General features: G+C 49.0%; 1 long non-coding RNA gene across 1 annotated transcript; it reads right to left on the bottom strand.

The window, feature by feature from the left end:
- Positions 1–4,169: 4,169 nt before the first annotated feature.
- On the bottom strand, positions 4,170–13,223 carry LOC138418477 (uncharacterized). Its single transcript, XR_011248598.1, has 5 exons — positions 12,433–13,223; positions 10,179–10,324; positions 9,777–10,041; positions 7,404–7,667; positions 4,170–4,376 (listed from the first exon to the last, which is right to left on the bottom strand). It is a non-coding gene; the product is annotated as an uncharacterized lncRNA (long non-coding RNA).
- Between the last annotated feature and the right edge of the window lie 1,372 nt (positions 13,224–14,595).

Below are 14,595 nucleotides of genomic sequence, written 5' to 3'. Positions count from 1 at the left end.
CTGACTCTTTGTGACCCCCTGGACTGTAACCCACCAGGCTCCCCTGTCCATGAAATTCTCCAGGCAAGGATGCTGGAGTGGGTTGCCATTCCCTTCTCCGGGGGAGCTTCCCGACTGCTGAGGTCTTTACATGCTTTATGTTATTCAGTTCTTATGATAAGCCTGCAAGGAGCTATCAAATATCTCCATTTTATAGGCAAGGGATCTGAGCTCAGAGAGGTACAATAACATATTCTAGATGTCCAAACAGATGGGCATCGGAGGCAGGACTTAGACAGTAAGGCCTGTATTCTTTTCACAGGGCTTTTACAAGTTCCCAAGCCCTGAGTGGGGGTGGGGTAGGAGCACACATTGGAAGTCAGAGAGGGGGTCGAGCTGGCCCCTGACTCACTCACTGTGTCACCATGGGTTGGTCACTGGCTCTCTCTGAACCTCAGTTTCCTCATCTGTTGAATGGGGCAGGGATGCTTGTTGCCCTTTGCAGCCAAGGAGATAGAGGCAGTGGGCTCTAGAAGGACCTCTATATATTGGCTTTTGCTTGACAGGAACAAATACCGTTGGGTGGGTGTACAGATGCTAAAAACATGGGCTGCCTCTGGGAGGAACTGGGTGGCTGGGAGAAAGGGGTAGGGGAATTCCATGCCTTTTGAATTCTGAGTCACATGAATGTGTTTTCAAAAAAAAAAAAACTATAAAATACAGTGTTTTAATCACAGCTGGGACCAAGAATTCCCCTTCGCATGTGAGACCAAATGACCGATTCCTCCTTCGCAGAGTCCTCAGGCAGGGAGCCAGGGCTGCAAGGGTATGACAGGACACTGTCCCTAAAGGGAGGGCGTGTCCAGCCCCCTCACGGGCCTCACTGATTCCCAAGGCCCAGCCAGGGGAAGCCTATGTCTCTCCCTTGGGCATCAGGCCCTTGGGGGGTACATACCCACAGTAACCGAGAGAGGTTGATGAGCAGTCCTGTGCCCACCGGCCTCACCAGAGCAGGGTCAGAGGGCAGAGATTTTGCCCAGGACACCCCAGGACCCCAAACACGGCTGGGCCCTGGGAGCTGCATTAATCGGCCCCATTTCCCAGGAGGGGAGACTTCCTGGTGCGCTATTGTTCTCCTGGCCGCCGCTCATTTCCCATTCCTGGGGTGGGTGGAGGGCAGTGACCGCCCAGCCTGGGTGGTGACAGCTGAGGCTGCGCCTGCAGTGGAGAGAGAGGCGTGCCCATCTCTATGGCAGCTGGCTGCTGAGGGGCCTGGCAGGGGAGCGTGAGAGGCCCAGAGATAATGGATGAGAAAGTAAAATAAAATAAATGGAACCAACCAACCAACACCAAAACCAAAGCAAAAAAAAAAAAAAATCTGTCTTTGAAGGAGACGGATTAAATTAGGAATTTGGGATTCACACACTACTTTGGTCACCTGATGTGAAGAACTGACTCCTTGGAAAAGACCCTGATGCTGGGAAAGATTGAAAGTGGGAGGAGAAGGAGACAACAGAGGGTGAGATGGCTGGATGGCATCACTGACTCTATGGACATGAGTTTCAGCAAGCTCTGGGAGTTGGTGGCGGACAGGGAATCCTGGCGTGCTGCAGTCCATGGGGTCGCAAAGAGCTGAACACGACTGAGCGAGTGAACTGACTGGCAATTCACAGTACTATATATATAGAATGGGCTTCCCTGTTTGCTCAGCTGATAAAGAATCTACCAGCCATGCAGGATACCCTGGTTCGATTCCTGGGTTGGGAAGATCCCCCGGAGAAGGGATAGGCTACCCACTCCAGTAGTTTTGCCTGGAGAATCCACATGGATAGAGGAGCTGGTGGGCTCCAGTCCATGGGGTCGTAAAGAGTTGGACAGGACTGAATGACTAAGACATATAAAATACATAGGACTTTCCTGATGGCCCACTGTTTAAGAATCTGCCTGCCAATGTAAGGGACATGGGTTTGACCCCTGGTTCAGGAAGATTCCACTTTGCCATGAAGCAACTAAGTCTGTGCCACAACTACTGAGTCTGTGCTCTTGAACAAGACAAGGCACCATAATGAGAAATCCAGGCACCCCAATGAAGAGTAGCCCTCACTCACCACAACTAGAGAAAGCCTATGCATAGCAGTGAAGACCCAGCACAGTTCAGTTCAGTTCTGACTCCTCACGACCCCATGAATCGCAGCACACCAGGGCTCCCTGTCCATCACCAACGCCCAGAGTTCACTCAAACTCACGTCCATCGAGTCGGTGATGCCATCCAGCCATCTCATCCTTGGTCGTCCCCTTCTCCTCCTGCCCCCAATCCCTCCCAGCAGCAGAGTCTTTTCCAAAGAGTCAACTCTTCGCATGAGGTGGCCAAAGTACTGGAGTTTCAGCTTCAGCATCAGTCCTTCCAATGAACACCCAGGACTGATCTCCTTTAGAATGGACTGGTTGGATCTCCTTGTAGTCCAAGGGACTCTCAGGAGTCTTCTCCAACACCACAGTTCAAAAGCATCAATTCTTTGGTGCTCAGCTTTCTTCACAGTCCAACTTTCACATCCATACATGACCACTGGAAAAACCATAGCCTTGGCTAGATGGACCTTTGTTAACAAAGTAATGTCTCTGCTTTTGAATATGCTATCTAGGTTGGTCATAACTCTCCTGCCAAGGAGTAAGCGTCTTTTAATTTCATGGCTGCAATCACCATCTGCAGTGATTTTGGACCCCCAAAAAATAAAGTCTGATACTGTTTCCACTGTTTCCCCATCTATTTCCCATGAAGTGATGGGACCAGATGCCATGATCTTTGTTTTCTGAATGTTGAGCTTTAAGCCAACTTTTTCACTCTCCTCTTTCACCTTCATCAAGAGGCTTTTTAGTTCCCCTTCAGTTTCTGCCATAAGGGTGGTGTCATCTGCATATCTGAGGTTATTGATATTTCTCCTGGCAACCTTGATTCCAGCTTGTCCTTCTTCCAGCCCAGCGTTTCTCATGATGTACTCTGCACAGAAGTTAAATAAGCAGGGTGACAATATACAGCGTTGATGTACTCCTTTTCCTATTTGGAACCAGTCTGTTGTTCCATGTCCAGTTCTAACTGTTGCTTCCTGACCCAGCACAACCAAAGATAAATAAATAAAATAAAATAATAATGAACAACAAGGACCTACTCTAGCACAGGGAACTATACTCAATATTTAGTAAAAACATATAAAGGAAAAGAATCTTAAAAATAATATGTCAATATACACATATATGTAATATATATGTAATACATATATATGTAAAGTTAACTGAATCATTTTGCTGTACACCTGAACCCACACAGCATTTTAAGTCAACTATATTTCAATTTGAAAAATACAGCCCTTCAAACTTAGAATCCTGCATCTTAAACTCTTAATAATCATCATAATACCAGCTATATTTTTGAGTTATATGCTTTTTTGCATGATCTCATTTAATCCTCCTTATTTTTATCCTGGTAAAATACACATACCTTAAAATGTACCATTTTGAAACGTACAGTTCAAGGATGTTTAGAACCATCACAGTGTTGTATGTGCAAACATCACACTCCAGACCATTTTTAGCAACACACCCAACAAGCAGTCACCCTCCACCCTCAGCCCCCGTACTCCGGACCTTCTGTATAAATGGATCATACGTCATGCTGATTTTGTCAGTGCAAGAAGTCAGCCCGGGCTTAGGACGGGAATATTTTTTTGGTGGGGAGAGGGGGCCGGGCGGTGTTACTGTCTCCCGCAGTGTCATTGAGGGAGGAAAGTGTCTATAAACCGGACATGATGACAGCCCCGGACCTGGATTATGTATTGATATATGTAGGTCCATATCGGACTATTTGGAAGGACACACACGAGACTGTTAACTGGGTCCCCTGCGGTGGGGGCGAGGGCAAGGACGGGCGAGACTGTCACTCTTGAGTCCCGGGAGAATGACTTGCTCCTTCATATTCCATCACAACGTCTGTGTCTACGGGGATCTCTAAAGAAATGGAATTTCTGAACGCAAGTGAACTACTTGAGTGTGGCTCCCAGGGTGGGCTACTCACCAGCTGTACAACTTGGGTAAATCACTCACCTTCTCAGAGCCTCAGTTTCTTCAACCATAAAATGGGCACATTGTACCTACCTCCTAGTGTTGGTGGGAGAATTAGAGGCTTTACTGCTTGCCTGGCCCACAGTCGGCTGTTTTCTCATCATGGCTCCTCCTCCTCGCCAGGCTGGGAGGAAAGCTGCTGGGCATTAATACACTCTGGTCCAGCGAGGCCTCAGTCCTCAGGGCTGGCAGGGAGGAAGCTGCCCATCGCTAGGAGGTGAGTTTCTGCAGCTGTGCCCAGCGCATAGTAGGACCTCACTACATACCTGTGGACCGAAGGACTGTGAGGAGGACAGGGGATTTGGGTTAGTCACTGCCACCACTGGGCTGACCCGGGCTGCTCCTCCTGTTCGTGAGGGTGGTGGCCCTGGAGGCGGGGCAGAGCTGAAGGGCTCTAGGGTCCAGTCGCCCCTGTGATGCCCACGTGGGAGCCTCAGAATGACCTACTCCCCACAAAGCCAGGGGCGAGCCCAAGGGTTTAGCAGTATCTGAACAAGCTTGGGGCTGATAGTAGGGGAGACAGCTACAGAGCACCCCTGGAAGAGACCCAGAGCCCAGACAGCAGAAGAGCCAGCTGTGCCCCCAGAAATCGGATGCCAGCCACTCAGGGACCCCACGAGTCCCACACCACCTACAACAGCTCTCCTTTCTGAGTCCTAGGACTTTCAGAAAGCCTCCGCCAGGGCCACTGGGGCTCTCAGCAGAAGCCTGGGGCTATCAGGGGACGTGGGGACGGGGTAGAGAGGGACTTCAGAGGACCTCACGCACCAGACAGAGGGGACCCGGCCTGACGAAGGCCCTGTCCGGCTACCTGCTGCCCGCTGGTGGCTGGTGACCAGCCAGCCCCAGGCTTCCGGCCCAGCCCAGTGCCACAACTGTAGCTCGACGTGCACACACCTGTACACCTGTACCCATACACCCACCCAGACAAATCAACCTGCTGGCACACGAAAATAACCATGTGTGCATGTGCACGCGGCTGTGAACGCCCAGCCACCGACACGCAGGCTGATACCACCCCCAGCTACATCCTCCTCCGAGACGCACTTGCACCCGCGGGAGCCACCCGATACAGACAAACGCATGCGCTGGGATTCAAGTCTTTTCTTAATATTTTTTTAAACATTAAAAAAAAATGTTTTTAAGAAAAAAACATTCCCCATGGGCTATATGTCACAAAGCTTTTAGTGTTTCCTGGCCTCCATCATTCAACTGCTATGATTTCTGTCTTCTCTGCACAGGCTTTAGACTATTATTTACTTAACCTTTTAAATGGAATTTTTTAAGTTAAATGTATTTCAAAAGGGAACTTCATATCCCTATTTAAGTGGAAAAATGCGCTTATCTAATATATTGAAAAATAACACTGTTCCTAAGATTATCAGTGGGACAGGCCCTCTAGATTAGCTCTGCACACCCATCCAAGGGAGGCATGATTTCAAGCTTTATGGCCCCCATGTGGTGGGCAGAGCAGTTTTATATGTCCCTGGGGGTCTATGTTATGGATGAAGAAAAGCAGGGGCTCCGGTTGTAGAGGCCCTAGGGCTCAAACCAGCTCTCTTGCCCTTGCAGCCTCTGCCCTTCCCTGCGACGACCTCTGCGGCCTCAGCCTTGCAAACACCTCCCTGGTTGCCTCCAGCGCCACCTAGTGGTGGCGTCTTGCATCAGCCCACACAGAGACACCCTCCGCGGCTCCCCTCAGGCACCCTATCCCCTAGTCCTCCCAGTCCCCATATCCTTCCACCCGCTTCCATCATCACGGGCGCTCTGCTCCATGCCCTCACCTCCTTGCTCTGACCTTGGATTTGCGGCTCTCAGTGGAGCAGCCTTCCCTCCTATACCCCTTGTATGTCTATCATTTCTCCTCCCTCTTTCTCCATGAAATTCCAGCTCCTTGAACTGTAAGCCATCAGACCGCACTGTTCCTTCCCTTGTGAGTCCTCCAATGGATCCCATCTCACTTTGGCTAGAACACACATTCCTTACGAAGGCCTAGGAGGCCCTACGTGATCCGTCCCCCCGCTTCTGGATCCCTTCTCCCACCACCCCCCTTCACTCACCGCCAGCCACCTGCCACCTTCTAAGACAGTGGCTTTGCGGACCTTGTTCCTGCCTCAGGGCCTTTGCGCTTGCCTTTCTTGCCACTTGGGCAACTCTTCCCCAAATCTTGGCTTGGTTTGCTCCAGCTCATCATTCAGGTATCACCTCTCAGAGCCCTTCCCTGACCACCGTCTAACCACTTGAACTTCTCCAAGCACACCACTCTAAAATATCCCTCACCCCATCACTTTCTCTTGCTATGCTTCCCCCGCCCCAGTCCTTGCTGTTTTGGGTCCACTGGTTCCCTTGTTTCGTCTTCGTGGTCCTGCCAGGGTGTGAGCTCCATGAGGGCAGGCACACCTGCCACTAGGAAGGCCCTGAGTACACCACTGAGTGTTGACCCCGTGGCATGTGCCTGCCTGCGTGCTTGCTGGCCAGCTATGCAGCAGGAAACACAAGCTTTTGCGCACTCAGACCTGCGTGAATACAAGAGGCAGCACAAAGTCAGCTGCTGCTGGATCCCTGGGTACCACCATGGGCAAAGTCACTCTCGGAGGTGCCAAGTCAGAGACAGCTACCATTTATCTCCCCCTGCTCCCACCCTAAGGACTTGCTTCCAGTGGAGAACTTGCTTCTACCTTTTCCCACAAGCCTGCCCTGCCGCTTTGGGAATAGGAAACCTTCCTGGCGAGGCACAGAGCAAAGCCTGTAAGGAGTGGCCCCCATATGGGTTTGGTCTCAGGCAGAGCCTAGGGAGGCGCCTGATTCTAAACAAGTGACACGGTCTGTTGGCAGCAAACCCCCGTTGGCCAATATGGTGCATAAGCCTGAGGAGTGGGACCCCTAACCTCCAGAGCTGGGACCCTTTATCAGTCAGGGTTCTAGCGAGAAACAATTCATAGGAGATTAATTATTTGCTTGTTTCTGTCTTACAAGGAATGGGCTAATGTGATTGTAGAGGCTGGTTGGGTGAGTCTGACATTTTAGGGCAGACCAGCAGGCTGGAAACTTTTGAGAAGCAGCTGATGCTGCGGTCCTCAGGCTTAATGGAAACCTCAGTCCGACTCTTCCGATCTTTCACCTAGTTGGATGAGGTCAACTCAGATGTAGAGCATAATCGCCTTTACTTAAAGTCTGCTGACTGTAGGTGTTAATGATATCGGCAAGATAACCCCCCAGCAACACCTAGATTAGTGTTTGAATAACTGGGCCTAGCTCAGTCCACCCTTTATCAGCTAGGTACCCTCACAATCTTAAACCACACTTACCTCCAGATCAAGTCAGTGACAAAGCCTTGCTTCCATGGAATGTGATGTGACTATCCCGCCCATAATCCAAACACACTGATCCTTTCCCCAGGAGAGGATGCCAAGTCCTTGGTTGATGGTCACTCTTCTCTATGAGATCTGGTAACTTAAATCCCATGATGCAGGGGGCTTCCCTGGTGGTCTGGTGGTTAGGACTCTGTGATTCCACTGCAGGGAACCCTGCTGATCCTTGGCCAGGGAACTAGGACCGCACACGCCACGTGGCTAAAGGAAGAAAACATTCTGTGATGTAAAGCTAACTATTTTTAATTCATCTTATGTTACATGACAAGGAGATAAGACAAAAATATTTACTTTATATGTACGATATATCTATCCATATTATACAAGTTTGTGTATGAAGCTACCAACACAGCACAACAAAATGAGGAAGAAATACTCATAATTACAGGCCTCATTTCTGCAACTGGTCATGCAGATGTAGTTGCTATTTACAACTACTGTCTTTCACTACCCATTTCACACCCTCAGCAGCCACCTCAGCTGGTCATGGTTGCTGGGGTGACCGAACCTTCATTTCTGAAGAGTCAGGGCCATTAGTAGTCCTGCCTTCATTGGATTTTCCATCGACAGGCAGGGTAGCCTTAGGGATCTCCTGCATTCCCATGTTCTTCCTTATCTTCATTTGTGTAGGAGTAGCCCAGTCTCCTCTTGATAGTCAGATTCAACCAGCCAAGCCAATAGGATAATGCCCTTCTCTGCCTGTTGATTCTGGAGGCATGAGAGCCCGAAGTGGCCAGGGAGCTGAGCTACGAGTTTGATGGAATCATCATCGTGTCTCCGGGAAGCGCTTCTCCCTGTTGTGGGTTGAATTGCCTCCCAAGTTTGTGCCCATCCAGAACCTCGGGATGTGAACTTCTTTGGAAATAGGGTCATTGCAGGTGTAAATCCAATGGCTCAGCAGTTACTCAGAAGGCAAGGGATTTATCTGCAGCGAATAGCAGGTGCCAGTCTTTCTCTTGCTCTGGACCCCACTCAAAACAGGCAGCTTTCCAGGTCACTTGGGCCTGAAAGTAAATAAGCCAGGAGTGACACGCCCAAATGAGGACGACATTGCTCCAAATCCAGAGGACAATTATATGTTGCACCTGGTTTCTTTGGCTGTAGGAGGGGCCAGATGCCAATAACTTGTCTGAAAAAACCTATCTTGACACACACCCAACCATTGCATCACTAGAAATTTCACTGAGATGGAAGGCCCCTGACTCTTTTTGGAATTTATTTCCCACCATCTGACAATGCAAATGTCTTAACCGTCACTACTTCTTGCTCACTAGGTGGAATTCCCATTTATCATCAGTGTTCAGCCGGTGGGATATTTTGTGGACGGAAAAGGTGATCAAGGTCCCTGCAGACCAAATTGTAATTACATTGCGTGGCAGAGTTGATACACCTGAAGCAGGACAGTAAATGAATATTTCTGGTCTGGCCAACTGAAAGCAAACTGCTGCTTGTGGTTTTAACTAACAGGTATTAAGGAAAAAGCACTAGTTGGATCAGTAGCTGTAAACCAGGAACCAGGGGATGTGTAATTTGCTCAAGTAATGAGACCACATGGAAGAGCAGCTGCAATTGGAGTCACCACCTCCAGTCACCAATGAAAATCAGTTTATGATCACCCATGTCCACACATTTCAAAAAACGAAGATCATGGCATCCAGTCCCATCACTTCATGGCAAATGGATGGGGAAACAATGGAAACAGTGAGAGACTTCACTTTCTTGGGCTCCAAAATCACTGCAGATGGTGACTGCAGCCATGAAATTAAAGACACTTGCTCCTTGGAAGAAAAGCTATGACAAACCTAGACAGTATATCACTTTGCTGACAAAGGTCCGTACAGTCAAAGCTATGATTTTTCCAGTAATGTATGGATGCGAGAGTTGAACCATTAAGAAGGTTGAGTGCCAAAGAATTGATGCCTTTGAACTGTGGTGTTGGAGAAGACTCTTGAGAATCCCTTGCACTGCAAAGAGATCAAACCAGTCAATCCTAAAGGAAATCAACCCCGAATATTCCTTGGAAGGACTGATGCTCAAGCTGAAGTTCCAACACTTTGGCCATCTGATGCAAAGAGCTGACTCATTGGAAAAGACCCTGATGGTGGGAAAGATTGAAGGCAGCAACAGAAGGGGATGACAGAGGAGGAGAAGGATGTAATGGACATTACACCATAGATGTAATGGACATTAGTTTGAGCAAGCTCTGGGAGATGGAGGACAGGGAAGCCTGGTGTGCTGCAGTCCCTGGGGTTGCAAACAGTCGGACACGACCGAGTGACTGAACAACGAAAGTCAGCCTCCGTGACCCACCTGTCTTCTGCAGAGAATGAGGGTTGAACAGAAATGTGGGGTCAGCACCTCTGCATCTCTAAGGCCCTGATGGTGGCGCTGATCTCTGCAGTCCCTCTGGGGATGCGGTATTGGTCTCCGTGTACATTTTCCTGGGTAGAGGCAGTTCTCATGATTTCCACTTGGTTTTTCATAATAAGCCTCACTCCACAAGTGATGGTGGGGATTCTGCCTGTTGCTAAGTACAGGCGCACCTCAGAGATACTGTGGGTTCAGTCCCAGGCCCCTGCAATGAACCAAATATTGTAATAAAGTGAGTTATATGAACTTTTTGGCTTCCCAAAGCCCATAAAAGTTATGTTTACATTATGCTATAGTCTATTAAGTGTGGAATAACGTTATGTCTAATAAAACAGTACATACCTTAATTTAAAAATACTGTAGGGAGTTCCCTGGTCCAATGGTTGGTTGGGCATCTGTGCTTCCAGTGCTTCCTGGTTGGGGGAACTAAGATCCCACATGCCACAGGGGGTGGTCAAGACATTCAAAAATAAATAAAACACATCATGCTGACAAAATATAAAATAAATAAAGTACTGTATTACTACCCTGAAGAGGGAAATGGCAACCCACTCCAGTCTTCTGGCCTGGGAAATCCCATGGCGAGAGGAGCCCGGTGGGCTACAGGTGAGAAGTGTGTCCTGTGGACCCTCCCAGGGCGGGTGAGCAGGCCTAAATTCACACGAAACATTCCAGTCTCCCTATGATGAATACGCCTACAGTATACAAGGTAGTTCTGTCATTTCAGCTTCCTTCGTGTGGGCCAACTCTCAGCCTGTGTTTCAGCCAACTTAACTATCAGAACCATTTCTCATTTTTCACGCTAAAACAAACAGAATCTCTGCTTAATGGGGAGGGAGGTGGGAGGGGGGTTCAGGATGGGGAATACATGTACACCCATGGCTGATTCATGTCAATGTATGGCAAAAACCACTCAATATTGTAAAGTAATTAGGCTCCAATTAAAAAAAAAAAAGAATCTCTGCTCAGTGAGCTGTTAGTAAATCCAGCCTGGGCTTCCCTGGTAGCTCAGTGGCAAAGAGTCTGCCTGCCAGTGCAGGGGACATAGGTTTGATCCCTGGTGTGGGAAGACCCCATATGCTACAGGGCAACTACTGAGCCCGCAAGCCTAGAGCCTGGGCTCTACAGTGTGAGAGGCCGCCACAGCGGGAAGCCTTGACTCTGCAGCTGGAGAGTAGCCCCCACTCACCGCAACCAGAGAAAGCCCGCGCAGCAACGAAGAACCAGCATAGCCAGAAATAAATTTTTAAAAAATTAACAAAAATAAATCCAGCCTGATCCAACTTGCTATTGCTTCCACCACTAGCCCACATCCATTAATAGTATCCATTCTCACCCCACCCTGGAATTGGCCGTATAAGTCGGAAAAATCATACAGTTCTTTAGGTGTGCCGCGCAGAGCTGCTCACTTCTTGAGGCCTGCTGGGGCTTGAGTCTGATTATATATGCAGAAGCAAAGGGAGGCGCGGGAGGTGCAGGTCCTGAGAAGACTCAGTCACTTCTCTCAAAGGAACTCCCTCAGGGGAGGCCATTACAGTTTCTTCACCCAAAGGGTTAACTCCCTTAGAAATAGGTGAAAGAGCGTCTTTTGACAAAGATGACTTGGACCCTTTCTCTATTAGCCAGAACATAGATCCGCTTGGCTTCTGATCCCCTCCCTAGCCATCTAAAGAGTATTTACCTCCATTGCTCATTATGGATGTATAACGTCACTTCTCACCAAGCACCTGTTTGCTGCATAGAATGTCAAACAAGTTGTTCATTAACAGTAACTTAACTGCATTTCCTCAGCTGCGGCACATTTTTCAGTCCTGGGCAGGTCCACAGAAGGGAGAGGCCACAGACCACACACCCTCCTTCGAACACACATCAGTATGTTAAATGCCCTCGGAGCCCTGCAGTGCAGAAACCCACCAACTGCCGGATCTACCTGGCTGTGAGATCATCTTCCTGGGGCCTCCCAGGTGGCTCAGTGGTCAACAATCTGCCTGCCAACACAGGAGACGCCAGTTCAATCCCTGGGTGGTAAATATACCCCAGAGAAGGAAATGGCAATTCACTCCAGCCTTCCTATCTGGAAAATCTCAGGGACAGAGGAGCCCGGTGGGCTCCAGTCCATGGGGTTCCAAAGACTTGGACACAACTGAGCGACGGAGCACAAGCTCATTTTCTGGAGTGTTCCTTCTATAGAACCAGGGTTCAAGAAAACACACCTTGGAAAACACACACTTAAAAAGCGATGATGGCCTGAGCTAGCATTTGGGAAATTTTTTGGTTTATGCTTTCAGCTTTTTAATTGCTACTTAACAAGAGACTCAAACCAACAATTTTCAAAGTATTAACAGTGGTGTGCAAGTACATTCTTGTGATTGCACATTTAGTAACTGTCGTAGAAACAGTTCTGCCATATCTCACACCCATCAGAAGTCTTTAAACCTTGACTCTTGTCTGAAGGTTCTTCTCTTAATGTGGCTAGGGACAATCTGAACCCTTGTCAGCTGTCCTTAGGAGCACCTTCCTGGAACTATTCTGGGCCTGTGGAATCTGGAGTTTAACTGATGCAACCGGACACCACAGGGAGAGTGAGTGGCCTCACCACTTCAAAAGCAGGAGCCCAGCAGTGCCAGCTGCCTGGGGTTCCGGGAGTCTTTTCTAAGCGATGCTGCTCCTGTTCCATAAGACGATAGGCTTCTCCACTCAGGATTTTTAAAATGACCTCGTATCAACTCTTAATGACCACTTTGATCGATGGCCAAGTACGCCAGGAATCCAGCCCCATGGCGGGAGGGGAGTCTCACTTCTGCACTCTCGTTTTGGCGGTGACCCCTCTCTGCAGCTCCTTAGTCTCTTCCCATCACCCACTTTTCACTCGTAAAACTGTAGAACCTCCAGTCTCGAGTTGCTTCTTCCTTCAAGCAAATATCGCCTTTGTAACTCGTCAATCGTTAGTGGCTCCTGACTGGTCAGTCCTCTGGTTCCAGGTGTTATTTCAAACTCTATGTTATTTTATTTTACTCCTTACATGATTATCTTGGTTGGCTTTTTAGAGCACAGTCATAGATAAAATTGGAGTCCTTTCCAGGTGGTGATAGTGGTTAAGAATCCACTTGCCAATGCAGGAGACACCGGTTCAAACCCTGGGTTGGGAAGATCCCATGGACAGAAGAGCCTGATGGGCCACAGTCCATGGGTTGCAGAGTCAGACACGACTTAGTGACTGACCATGCGTGCACACACAAACACATACATGAAACAGCTTTGCCTCCACCCAGCATCTGGCTGTGAATTGTTCAGGGAATGTTTATTGGATGTCAGTGATGTTTCCAGTCATCACTGTAAACAAGGATGTTTCCATGAACATGACCAGGACTTCCCTAGTGGCGCAGTGGATAAGAATCTGCCTGTCAATGCAGGGGACACAGGTTTGATCCCTCATCTGGGAAGGTTCCACAGGCCGCGGAGCAACTAAGCTCGTGAGCCACAGCTACCGAGCCTGCGAGCTGCACTTACTGAAACCCGAAAGCTCTAGGGCCCGTGAGCCTAGAGCCTGTGCGCCACGAGAGAAGCCACCTCAGTAAGAAGCCCTGCGCCACAATGAGGAGCAGCCCCCTCGCCACAACTAGAGAAAGCCTGTGCAAAAAAAAAAAAAAAGCAACAGAGATCCAGTGCAGCCAAAAATAAATGATCGTGACTGTGACACAAGCTGATTTACTTTGCTGAAAACCACAGTCCCAGGCCTTTAGCATTCTACTTACAGCATCATTCCTGTGAAAAACACACAGCACTTTACTTTTCAGATTAGTCTCAAAAAAAATAAAGTCCAAGAGTAAAGCTCAGCATGACATGTGAACAGGTGAAAAGCACAAAGCCACTAGCTTGTTTTTTTGCCAAATAATTCGAAATTTCATCTTCCAGACTTTATTGTTATTTGATCTTCAGGCAACCATCATCCCAAGACTGGCTTGTGTGTGATTTCTCAGTGGAAAACTGCACTCAATTCCCCTTTTTTTCATTGCCTCTCATTTTCTGCTTGTGTGTGCTGTGTGCTAGTCACTACTGCTGCTGCTGCTGCTAAGTCGCTTCAGTCGTGGCCGACTCTGTGTGACCCCATAGATGGCAGCTCACCAGGCTCCCCCATCCCTGGGGTTCTCCAGGCAAGAACACTGGAGTGGGTTGCCATTTCCTTCTCCAATGTGTAAAAATGAAAAGTGAAAGTGAAGTCGCTCAGTTGGGTCTGACTCTTCAAGACCCCATGGGCTGCAGCCTACCAGGCTCCTCCGTCCATGGGATTTTCCAGGCAAGAGTACTAAAGCACATCCAACTCTTTGCAACCCTCCCCGCCATGCTGCCCCCTACCCCCGCTCTCCCAACTGTAACCCTCCAGGCTCTTCTGTCCATGGGATTCTCCAGGCAAGAATAGTGAAGTGAGTTGCCATTCCCTTCTCCAGCAGATCTGCCTGACCCAGGGATTAAACCCGCATCTCCAGGGTCTCCTGCATTGACAGGCAGATTCTTTACCATTGAGCCAGCTAGGAAGCCATTCTTTTCCTTAGCTGGAGGTCTTCTGGGATCTGAGACTGGGCCACGTGGGCTTTCCGCTGTCCCGGTTTCCAGCATGATGGGCCTTCCCCTGCACTGGATTTTCTTTGCGTTCCGCCTCTACCGCAGGAGCTTCGCTGAGTTGGGCTCCGGCTGTGCTTGGCCTCTTCCACGCGGAGGTTTCAGCCAGGTTATATCCGAGTTACGGCACCATAGATGT

Source organism: Ovis canadensis, chromosome 14 (assembly GCF_042477335.2).
Source record: "Ovis canadensis isolate MfBH-ARS-UI-01 breed Bighorn chromosome 14, ARS-UI_OviCan_v2, whole genome shotgun sequence".
Lineage (NCBI taxonomy): Eukaryota > Metazoa > Chordata > Mammalia > Artiodactyla > Bovidae > Ovis > Ovis canadensis.
Note: the sequence above shows the minus strand (reverse complement) of the source record. Positions and strands in the feature narration are given on the sequence as shown.